Source organism: Micromys minutus (assembly GCF_963924665.1).
Source record: "Micromys minutus genome assembly, chromosome: 33".
NCBI classification, from domain to species: Eukaryota; Metazoa; Chordata; class Mammalia; order Rodentia; family Muridae; genus Micromys; species Micromys minutus.
Window position 1 is genome coordinate 3,793,990 of NC_137968.1, and position 12,743 is coordinate 3,806,732.

Below are 12,743 nucleotides of genomic sequence, written 5' to 3' on the forward strand. Positions count from 1 at the left end.
ACAGAGGTCAGACCTTCAAAATTATAAGATGATAACTGTGGGGCTTGTAAGCCAGGAGGCTTGAATCGCCATAGAGACTAGTTCAGCACTGTTGGCATTAGGATAGCCCCCTCCCCCAGCAATGGCTCCACCCACAGGTGACAGGAACCTAGCACATCAATTGCCATGGAAACAGCCAAAGCATTCCCAGAAGACATCAGTTCTAAATCCCATCTCCACCTGGGAGCAAGTGACGTCACTACCCCTACAAAAGACCGAAACCCTTCCTCCTCTCTCTCTTTCCTCTTCCTCTCTTCGCCCGGCCTTGACCCCTGCCCTATCCCGTTCTATTAAACCTCTCCACGTGGAACCGTGTTTGGTGTGGTCTGTCTGGGCCTAGGCGAGAAATCTAATTTACAACAAGCACCACACAGAACTCATAGTGGCGTGGTAAATTCTGGTCTCTCCTACCAATATCAAGGAAAACAAATGAAGTCTAGCTTTTGGTCACCAGTGCTATTTTGTGCCTACAGATACTAAGTCACAGGACATATCTAAGTACAACAAAGGAACAATTTCTGCAATTTCTGAACAGACTCATTTTTACCTTGCTCTACACCCTGACCAATTAATTGTTAGTGTTTGTAGGTAAATGATCATGAATTTGTACCTCCACCCCCTCCCACATTAAATAGTTTGAATTTCTGAGTCTCAAAGAGATGGGGATTCGGCTAAGAGACTTCACTCAGAACTGGTCATTAGGCTTCAAGTGTGACTTTAACAATGAGACCCTTAGCTTGTTTATGGTACCTCAACTCACTGCATCCTAGCAGTTGTCTACAAAAGCTCAGCTCACCGCAGAAACCCAACAGTGACTGCTTTCAAGTAAATGAGTTTTCCTAAATAGTGCACCGGCTAGCTCTAGCTCCAAGACAAGAAAATCCTCACCACCCGGCTTCCTGTGACAATGTCATGGGCTTTCAGAAAGAAAGGGGACAAAAGATTAAAAAAGAATGTGGAACTCAGTGGGGTCCTACAGTGAATTCTGAATTCCAGTTCATCCCCAGTGACTGAAAATGGGGATCTGCATAAGAATGTGCTGGGATATCTGCCTATGAAAGGCTTTGAAATTTAACTTAACCTCCTTGATGATCTTTGTTATTTGCAATCATAAATATTAACCATCGAGGGTATTGGGGGGGGGGGTCTTCGAAGTCTTCCATTGGCGGGTTTCTTAAGAACCTCAGGATTACACAGGCCCGTCTGAAGTTCAGGCCTGGACACTTGTGAATGGCTGGGGGACACAACAGTGATGGGCACACCTTTACCGGGTTGAATACACCTTCCTGCCGCTTACTGGGCTTGGTGTTCTGTATGGAACACGGTGGGACTCCCCCAGGGCAGATGTTTGCAGGCATCTTCTGCATGTCCCCTCGGTCCTCAAACTTTCTCTTCCAAACCACACAGTCTCTCCTGGACACTGTGCCCCTTGCCAGGGTCTTCGATGAGCTATGGATAGACGTGCAGCTGCCTCGCCACCTCCTTACGCTCGTGTTCTTTGAAGGCTCCTTTCAAGTCTCGGTAGCTATAGGTTCCTTGGCTGCGAAAGCCAGCAGGAAACTTGGGCAAAACCACGTCAGGAGATAACGCCGCAGGCATTGCTATTTCAGATTCCAGTCGGCAAGTTTTGTCCAAAATGAGAACAGCCCTTTGTGCTCTTCTGAGGATGGAAGGAAGCTCCTTGTCCAGCTCTAAGTACCCAATAATAACACAAATCTAAAAAGCAGGGCAGCCGAAATGCCTAATGAAGAGGAGAGCCGCATATACAAGGGAATATTAAGTGCTCTCAAAGACCTGAGTCTGAAAGTTCAGTCCCCAGCCTTTGGCAGACACTCCTGGTAGGTGGAAGAATATTTAAGAGGTGGAATCTGTTGGGATAAATCTTCGGGTTGGGAGGGAGGTGGAGACCTCAAAGGAGACTGTTGGACCTCAGTCTTTTTCTTTCTCTGGCTTCCTGTCCCCGAGATGAACAGTTTTTCTGTTTCACACTCCTGACCCTGATGTAAAGCTCTCTCCACAGGCCACACCCACAGATCCGACTCCAATCTCCGAAACAGGTGAGAGCAAGTCGATTACTTCACACCTGGCATCCTTACAGAAATCTAATGCAACGAGTCACCTTGGAATTCCCATTTTTGTTTAACGAGCAAAGATCAAGGAACTGCCAAGGTGTAAAATGATGGGGAGATGTCCTGCGTGTATGCTTGTGACGGCATGAGGAAAAATACTTTGACAGGATATATCAAGAGACCTTAGAAACACTCATTCCCTTTGACAGTTATTAAGATCCCATTCTAAAGAAATAACCCTGGGGGGCACTTTATCCAGAAAGATTATTGATTTATTTTATTTTTAAAAGATAAACCATTTTGTCTAATGAAAACTGAAAGTAGCCTAAATATCCAACAGTAGAAAATTAAGCAGTTACAATATACTGTAGTATCATTAAGTACCCATAGACAATTATTATTAAACTGTTATATGACATCTTCATAAATACAGAGATACGTGTGTTACTGTGCTAAGTGAAAATAGCAAGATAGAAAATTGCGTTACAGAAGTGTTTTGGTTTTGGAATTAATTAATTGGACGTTTTTAATGTATGGTAAGGGTAAGAGGGCAATTTAAACATGCAAATTAAAATTATCATAGTTAAAATATCAAGAAATATGTCATTTAAGAAATTATCCTACCCACACAGAAAATTTTTAAAAATTAAAAACTTTCATGTCGGGGTAGGACGGGATCCCATGATGTTCTCTTAATGTCTTTATTTTGTTGTATATGTGTGGGTGTTTTGCCTCCATGTTTGTCCGGTGCTTACAAAGCCTGTGGAGGCCAGAAGAGGGCATTGTATCTCCTGTAACTGTGTTACAGACAGTTCTGAGCCACCATGTGGGTGCTAGGAACTGAACCCAGGTCCTCTGGAAGAGCAGTCAGTGCTCTTAACTGCTGACCTATCTCTCGAGCCTACCCCATTATCTGGCCACATTTTATATTAGACGTCTCCCAGTGCAGGGGAGGGACCACGGCCTTTATCTCTGCTTAAGATCCTTATTGCTGAGTGATTATTTTTGACATAACGTTTCCATATCACTAGGGCAGAAGTGGTCCTGTGTGAGGCAGTGTCACCTGAGATCCCTACTCTTGTGACTTCCCGGTGCTTGTGCTGTCCCGTAGTGAGTTTTAAGAACCCACTTACATTACATGACTGTATGTTTCTGTTTTAATCCCGGCTGTGGGATATAGGGCTGCTTCGGACTGCCCACAGCCGCTGACTATGATTTGTGCTCTCGGAGGGATATGATTTTTGCCAGCTGCAGATAGTTTACATTTGAAATTTTGGGGACTCTTGAGAGGAGAGGCTATAAATGTGAGAGCCCGAGAGGGCCTGGGGCAGCAGCCGCCCCCTCTGCTGCTGTTGTTGAGGTTTGTCAAGTGGTTGTGAGCAAAGAGACAAGAAGAAATTGTATATCCTGGCAATGAAGGTTGGACTTAACCCAAGGACCTCAACACCCTTGATCAGCAGGAAGTGGTCTAAAGAGATCTCTGTCCCCTTTCCCCTCTAACCTTCTTTCTCTTGGGGGGTTGGAGAAAGGTGGTAGATATATAAGAAACCAATAAAAGTAGCCAAAAGTATGGTTACAGTGGTGCCCAGATGGGAGGTAGGCGAATAGAAAATGATCTCTAATGACTTACAGGAAACAGCAGGGAAGAGGAGGGAAATGTTCTGCTTTAGGGTGTCACCAAAAAGTTTAATTTTCTCCCAGAGGAGTATTATTATTATTATTATTATTATTATTATTATTATTATTATTATTATTATTATTATTATTATTAACCTTCTCCTTCCTATATTGTGTCTCAAAACGGGTTGAGAGAATGACTGAGCAACTGGAAAAGCCACAGGTGGATATAGGGGGGGGCTGAGAAACAAAGTGGGGAAAAGTCTATCCTCTCAGTTTTGAAGGGGGGGAAAGGGGGACAAAAAGGTTCAGGCTGAGGGTGGGAGCTTCCCAAAGGATGAAGGAGGGTGCAAACTGGGCTAGAAGGCAGGTAGTATCTGGTCCCGTGACATGCACTGACAGTTTCAAGTCCCCACAACTCCCGGGCAGGGCGAGGAGCCAGGAGGGACAGGAGGTCATGCCGGGTGACAGGGTTAAAGAAAAACAGCCTGTCCTGAGAGAAGGGGTTAATCTGGAGTCAACCATGCTGCCAGAGGAGGGGCCTGGTATTACAAAATTACCATAGGTTTTCCCAGTAAGTGTGTGACACGTGCCAGCTAATGGTGTCGATCATGACTAGGATGAGATAGCATGGCATCCTATAGAAATGACAGGTCTGAGGTGTTAAGAGAATATAGTTTCCTATGAAATTCATTCCCCTTACGTTAAACAAGTATTAAGTAACTGGGCTACCCAAAATAGAGTTATTCCCCACGACTGGAAGGGTTTGGTCACAGCTGTGTTAGAGGCTGGTCAGCAGTTCATGGTGGTTGATGTGGTGGAGGGAGGAAGCCTCGAATACCGAACAATGAAATAGAGAAAGAGGAATGGATATTGTTAAAGATCAATTGCTTGGTGAAGGGTGGGATTCCGACCTACAGATTTGACTTGATGATGCTGTTATAGACCGATGTCACTTGGCTGCTCTAAGGGCTTGGGATAAAGTTGAGGAGTCCAGGAATAGATCGACTTCATTCACTAAGATTATACGAGGCTCTGAGGAAGCTGTCCCAGATTTCTTCTAAAGATTGGTTTCAGTTGTAAAAAAAGCCATATCAGACCCAGATGTCAGACAGGTATCGATAGAGACCTTGGCATTGGAGAATGTGAAGACAGAATGTAAAAGAGTGATTTGATCCTTAAAGGTACAAGCAGCAGTGCATGAGTGGATAAGACACAACTGATATTGGCTCCAGGAGGAACATGCCAATATCATAGGGCAAGCTATAGCTAAAGGTCTCAGATACCAAAATGCCTCGTGCTTTAATTGTGGTGGATTTGGCTGTTTACAACGAAATTCTGACCAAACTACTAAAAGTCTCAGAGTTCAAAAACGTCTATTGTAGTAACTGTGAGAAACACAGTACTTTCTGAGCCAGATCTCAAAATGACTGATACATTAACTATGAGAAATACAGTTTGTAGACACTGTGGCAAAAGGTGTCATTGGACTAATGAGGCAGGTCCAGGAGGGACACAAAAGGAATCTCTTGCCATCAGTAAACAAAATGGGGGCCTGCCCGCTTGAGGCTCTGCAGCAAAAAATTCTAGCTGTTTCCCTCCCGTTGGCCTAGAGGTAAGGATTGGGCAGAAACATTGTAACTAAGTATCACTGAGGTAAGAATAGGCAGAAACATTTTAACTAAGTATCACTGAGGTAAGAGTAGTCAGAAACATTGTAACTAAGTATCACTGAGGTAAGGAGTAGTCAGAAACACTGTAACTAAGTATCACTGAGGTAAGGAGTAGTCAGAAACACTGTAGCTAAGTATCACTGAGGTAGGAAGTAGTCAGAAACACTGTAACTAAGTATCTGAGGTAAGGAGTAGTCAGAAACACTGTAGCTTAAAGTATCACTGAGGTAAGGAGTAGTCAGAAACATTAACTAAGTATCGCTGACAAAATAACCGCTAACTTTTCTGTCCTTCACCTTAAAGGAATCATAGGGATGATTTTTGGGAAGAAGTAGATTAACTTCCCAAAGATTCATTTGTGCGTCCAGGTATTATAGATGAGGATTTCAAGGAAAAACTTAAAATTATGGCATATGTTTTAAAAAAAGGTGTGATTTACTCCAGGGTACAGGATTGCTCAGCTGTTGCAGCAGAAACAGCAGAAGGATTTGGGAGTACTGAAAGTCTGTGTTCTAGCAAACAGTGCTTAACGATCAGAAATCAAAATAACATGTGAATGGGCTGGAGGGATGGCTCAGCGGTTAGAGCACTGACTGCTCTTCCAGAGGTCCTGAGTTCAATTCCCAGCAACCACACGGTGGCTCACAACCATCTGTAATGAGATCTGATGTCCTCTTCTGGTGTGTCTGAAGAGAGCTACAGTGTACTTATATATAATAAATAAATAAATCTAAGAAACAACAACAACAACAACAACAAAAAGTGAACAGTGTTAAAATAGAAGGTTTGATGGATACAGGTGCTGGATGGACTATCGGTTCCCAAAAATTCTGTAATGCAAAATGACTACTTCAGAAGGCTTATGTATAGTTTATAGGAATTGGTGAATTATCTCAAATAAAACAAAGTGTATGAACAAGTTAAATTTTTGGAACCAGAAGGGCAAGCAGAAACCTTATGTGGCTGACATACCCATAAATTTATGGGGAAGGGATCTTTAGAACAACAGCATACTCAAATTAATATTCCTGTGACCCCAGAGACAGCTCATAATGAAATTGGGGGGGGGAATGGAGGAGTTATTGATGTGTGTCATCAAATCCAAACACAGGCTGTGTCAATTGTTCAAACACAGAACATTGCAGGGATTGAGGCTCCTTCCTGAAATACCAATGGCCCCACCCTTAAAAAGGCTGACAGAGAAGCCTGCGTGGATACAGCAGAGGGTCTTAACTAAGAAAAAGGTATCGGTACTTGATCAGCTAGGACCAGAGCAGCTGGAGGCTCAACATATAGAAGAGTCTATCAGCCTATAGAATTCCCCTGTGTTTGTCATAAAAAAGAAATCAGGAAAATGGAGGATGTTAACAGATTTAAGAGCTCATAGAATAATTCAAGCAACCGGTCCTTTATAGTCCGGAATTCCTTTACCATCCTTTTTACCCAAGTCATGGTCTGTGATAGTAACTGATTTAAGAGATTGTTTTTATAACCCCCCACAATCTTTTTACATGAACATGATATAGGGAAAGGTTTGGTTTCTCAGTACCTGCTTATGATTAGTGTTCCAGTAAAGAGATGTCATTGGAAAGTTCTTCCACAGGGAATGTTAAATAGTCTGACTCAATGCCAAAATTTTGTGCAATAACCACTAGAAATAATTCGTAAGCAATTTATTATTTACCACTACATGGATAATAGTTTGTGGGCTGATTCTGATACAGATACTTTAGAGAAAATATTTAAGGACCCGCAAAGAATCCTGCCATTCTGGGGATTACAGATTGCTTTTGAAGAAATATGGAGAGGAGAGTCTATTAACTATTTGGGTTTAAAATAAGTCAACAACAACAACAATAACAAATTGACTGAAAAGATGGCTCAGAGGTTAAGAGCACTGATTGCTCTTCCAGAGGTCCTGAGTTCAATTCCCAGCAACCACATGGTGTCTCATAACCATCTGTAATGTGATCTTGTGCCCTCTTCTGACATGTAGGTACATGCAGTTAGAGTACTCATACATTAAATAATTCTTTAAAAAAAAAAAAACATTTAACCACAAAAGATCTGTAGAGATCAGTTGCAAACTCTTAATGATTTTCAAAATTAATGAGATTTGTTAAATGGCTACAGTCTATAAGTGGATTAACTACTCATGAGTTAAGTAATTTATTTCAAATTTTACAAGATTTGTACTTAAACAGTTTAAGATGGTTAACAGCTGAAGAGGAGGGGGAGAGGGAGAGAGAAGAATGAATTAACTCTGGTAGAACAGAGACTGTAAGATACATATGTACATCAAATTGATCCTAAACTTGACTGTATTTTGGTCATTTTACCTTCAACTCATTCTCATACTGGGCTCCTTATGCAAAGGAAAGATAGTATTATGGGTAATATTTTATTAGCACATAAACAAAGTAAAAAAAAAAAAAGACTTCCATAGAAAAGGTTTCTGAATTAATCATAAAAGGTAGAATAAGACTATGTCAATTATCAGGAACAGACCCAGCTGAACTCATGATGCCTTTTATTGATGCTGAGATTACATCCTATGGATAAGCAATCAACACTGGCAAAGAGCTTGTGGTAACTATTTGGGAGAAGTTAACGAATATCCTAAAGCAAGCATCTGCATCTTATAAGATAACTGGTTCTCCCAGTTATTTTAAAGGAAGTGTCTACTTTCTCTACAGATGCAAATAAGTTGGCAACAGCAGGCCAGCTCTGAGTCAGACAAAATAAGCAAGGTAATCCATAGTCCATGTACTTCAGTTCAAGTCAGGGTTGTACGCATTCCTTATGGCACTGTTAGATTTTCCCGAATCTCTTAATATAATTACTGATTCTTAATATGCAGAAGAAGTTGTTTTGAATTTTTCCCGATGGTTCAGAATTAACCCGATGGTTTGGAAATTATTATTTATAAGATGCAGTAGGCAATCAGAAATAGGGACTATTCATTACATAGCACTCATACTCCATCTCATGCAGGTTTGCTGAGTCCATCAGCACAAGGAAACTCGGAAACAAACTGATTATTAATAGGGAAGGTGTTAGAAGCCTCAGAATTCCATGAAAAACATGATGTTAAAAGTAGATGTTTAAAGAAAAAAAAAAGATCACTTGGCAACAAGCCAAGGAAATTATAAGAAAATGTCCAACTTGTTCTCTGTAAAAAACCAAATTCCATTTCCCACTGGAAGTAATCCTAAGGATGCCAAAGGAAATGACATCTGACAGGTTATTTCATTTTGCAGAATTTGGAAAACTAAAGTTTGTATACCATACCACAGATACATACTCAGAGTCCCAATGGACTTCTGAAAAAGCTGATTCTGTAACTACACACTTGTCGCGAATAATGACAATTATGGGGATACCTGCATAAATCAAGGCTGACAATGCCCCCACACATATTTCCAGTAAGATGAAGCTACTTTTTGCATATCATAACATAAAGCACATCACAGGTATATCAATCACGCAAGCCTATAGGACAAGCAGTGGTAGAAAGATCTAATCATACCTTCAAAGAAATGCTCATGAAACAAAAAGGAAGAGCAAAGACCTCCCGGGACAGACTAAATAATGCTTCTTAACTTTAAATTTTTTTCTTAATGCTAACCTGCCGAGAGACACTGGGTTATAGGAATAACTGGAGAATTAGACCATCCTCTATCCCATAAGGATGTGAAGAGTCCATGAGATCTTCCAATAGTTTGGCACTGAGGACACAGTTTTGTTTATGTCTCTACTGGGAACAAACAGATATGGTTACCATCAAAACTTACACAAATTAGATTTAACCAGGAAAAACCTCCTACTAACTAGTACATGAACGTTCTCTACGTAATCAACTAATCCCTTTGGCAACTAAGTCCTCATGACTTATTACCACAGGTCACCCTTTCATATATTTATATTACAGTGTGGTCACACAATCCAAAAGGACTCATGAAGTTGGCGGATGCCTTTCACATGCTCAAACGGAGAGCAGAGAATCATCAGTAACGAAGGTGTGTACACTACACGTTCCACACACGTGTTAATGCAGAAATTCACCTACAATATTACCTTCAGAAGTCTGTGTTTGCAGAGCAGAAGGACCAGACACCACTGAAGACAAAGCAAGTAGCCCAGGCTATCCAGCCTCACAGACTACCTCAGCTGCTGTTTCTTCAGAAGCTGCATCCAGGACAACTTCAAAGCGGCTAGCTCAGATGGTCCAGCCTCACAGACTGTTCCAGTCAGGACTTCAGTTAAGCCCTCCCCTTTCCTATCCCACAGAGACTGGGCAGCCAACAATACAGCTAGTTCTCCCAGGTCTTGGGCGATTTTCTTAGGGTCCCCGAAAGATGCCATCACTTCCAGAGAACAAAAACAATTTTAAAAAATACAACATCCCAGTTCCCAAGAGGCGGGATGGGTGGTTTTTGGTCATTTGGTAGGTGATGGATGTTTGTTCTTGTTTAAGGGAGTTGGTCACAGTTACGGTCATGGAGGAAACCAAGTAAAGGAGGTTAGAATCAGAGCTCTCTTTTTCTTTCTCCCTCTATCCCTTCCTGTCTGATGTTGGGGGAAGGAGGAAGAAGGGGATAAAGGGTACAGGGGTACAGGCATGAGAGGGTGAAAGGATTGTATCTCCTTTAAGACTAAGATAACAATAACTAGTCTCAAATGTTTTACATCGGTACAGATGATTGTATATTGACAGAAATTTAAGGTTATATTTGCTACAACATATTGTATACATGTTTTAAGATACTGTACATATGTGATTCATTTAAAATTTTAATGTAAAGTTTAATTAAGTCCTTGAAAGCTTCCAGTGTAAACTATTCAACTTACAGTCTTGTTAGGTACTAGTTTATTATAGCAATAAACTTTACTTAGCTTCCTGTCCATGTTTTCAAAGTTAAGCAAAACATAAATAGCTAGAAACAAGCAATGCTTGTCTATTCAGATATACTTAACATAGATAGATGGTATCAAACACTTTAGAGATCTGCAGAATATAGCAATTAAGGTGTTTCGATAATAAAAGGCTTCTTGGGGGAAGAGAGAGAGAGAGAGGGAAAGAGAGAGAGGGAGAGAAAGGGAGTCGAGGGAGAGAGAGGGAATCTCAGTTCCTCATAGCATCCAATCTAGATGATGGTCACCTAAGAACCTCCACATGGAGTTTGCTTCATTTGTGGCAAGATGGCCACTGGGGGTGGGGACCTACTCCTTATCTTGACTGCAATGACACACTGTCCAAACCATGGATAAGCAGGACACCGGGGAGTTGAGTGACTCACTCTAATGAAACAAGGTAGGCCAGTCCTTCAAAATTCCTGCTTCAGAGATATTTCTGTTGGATATCTTGGGTCTGTTGGTGGAAGGCTGAGTGCCCCACCAACACAGAGGAACCCTGGTTGGTTGATCAGGTAGCCAGCAGTTTCTGTCATTGCTATAGTTTTGGAAGCTGCTTGCTCTGCTTACCCAGGTAGTATGTGTCCTCGGGTCTCTGACAGGGTTGAAGACTAGATAATTATTGTCTTATAGCTTTCAGTACTGAAGATTAAAGACATAAAAGCTTGAGTTGTTTAGAATCTAAGAAAATGTTTTAGGGCCTGAAAAAAATGTTTTCGTGTTGATCAGTGCAAGTTCTTATAAGAAAGTGATTTAGGTACAAGATTTTGGACTCACCAAGATGGGATAGATAATTCAATACTTTCTCCAAGGTTGCCAAATATAAGTAGAATGAACATTGTAAACATAATTATTACCTAATAGTTCTCATAATTGTTCTTATTATATGTAGTTGATTGATGTTATAGAAAAAGCCATTTATCAAACCCAGTTATGTTATGTGATTACGTTTTTGTTTTAATCCTAGGTATGGGGCTGCTTCAGATTGTCCATCCACAGCTGCTAACTATGAGGTGTCCCTTGCTCTAGGACAGATAAAATTTTTGTTAGCTGCACATAGTTTACATTCGGAATTCTGGGGGGGGGTGGTGAGAAGGTACAAATGTGAAGGCCCTGAGAGGGCCTGGGGCAGCAGCCGCTCCCCCTGCTGCTGTTGCAGTTTGCCAAGTGGTTGTGAGCAAACAGACATGATGAAGATCCTGGCGATGAAGACTGAAATTGCCCTGAAAGAACTCTGTGACATGTAGTATTTGCTAACCCCACTTTAAGATCTGCACAGACCATGCCACCAACCCTGCCCAGGTTCCCTTAGATCCATGGATTAAACATAAACCACACACACACACTAACTTAATTTTTAACCTGCCTTGTGGCTCGATGGTTTGATGCTTCTAATCTCCCACAGCTAGCGTTCCCTTCCCAATACTTAGCTCACACCCTAAATCTACCCTCAACTTTAGCTGCTTAGTTACCTTCTCCTTGTTCAATAACCCAAAACTGCCCTCAGCTTTGGTTGTATTTCTCATCTCCTGCCTGGGGAAAATAACCTATGACCACTCTGCCCGAGATCTCACATGGCTGGTCACCCTTTCTCCCTCAGAATCATGGGGAAAATCCCCCCACCCCCCACGTGTCCCGCCTACTCCTCCCAGCTCATTGGCCATTACCATCTTTATTGATGAATCAAAAACCAACTGAGCACCAGGACCTTAGCATCAGAACCACCCCCTATAAACAATACTCCTCATTAGCAGGGAGTGGTCTAAAGAGGTCTGTGCCCCCTTTCCCCTCTAACCTTCTCTCTCTCCTACCTAGTGTTGGGGGGGGGGGTTAGAAGGGATTAGGTCGAATAAGGGTGGAGAAGGGTTGTAAATATAAGAACCCAATAAAGTAGCCAGAAAGGTACAGTTACACCATCCCTTTCCCTGCCCATGTGAGCTCCATCCTCCTTTGAGGTTCAGTCACAGCATTATAGCAGTCTTTTTAGTTGTCTGGTTTCCAGTGTCATGTTGCCTGAGGTTCTCTGCAAGCTAGGTGCACTCTACCCTAACCCCATTCCTAGCAACAGCTGAGTTTTTTACATCTCCTCGTTATACCCCTCCCGTCCAGCACACACCATTTTTCCAGGGTAGCAGCTCTGTCTCAATAGGACTTTTGCTCCAGTGTTCTGGGATAAATGTGACCTCTGAGCTGAGCCCTCCAAGAAACCAAAGCCCCACTCCTTTGACTCCTTGCTGACAGATGCTTCTGTGCTGAGCTTTTCTCACCTGTTTAGACCTTGAAAGACAGCCATCTCTTGGCTGTGTCACCCACCTAGTCCTTAACAACGCTGAAGCCCTCCTGATCTTGCCTGAGTCTTGAATCCCTTAGGTTTGTCTCTGGGTCCCACCCACTGCTTAGCAAGCTGCCCATAGCCTCCAGCACTACTCTC

At 42.0% G+C, this 12,743-nt stretch overlaps 1 protein-coding gene across 1 annotated transcript in view; it reads right to left on the minus strand.

The window, feature by feature from the left end:
- Positions 1-12,743, minus strand: part of NCALD (neurocalcin delta) — an 85,155-nt gene that overhangs the window by 12,875 nt on the left and 59,537 nt on the right. The window lies entirely within an intron of this gene.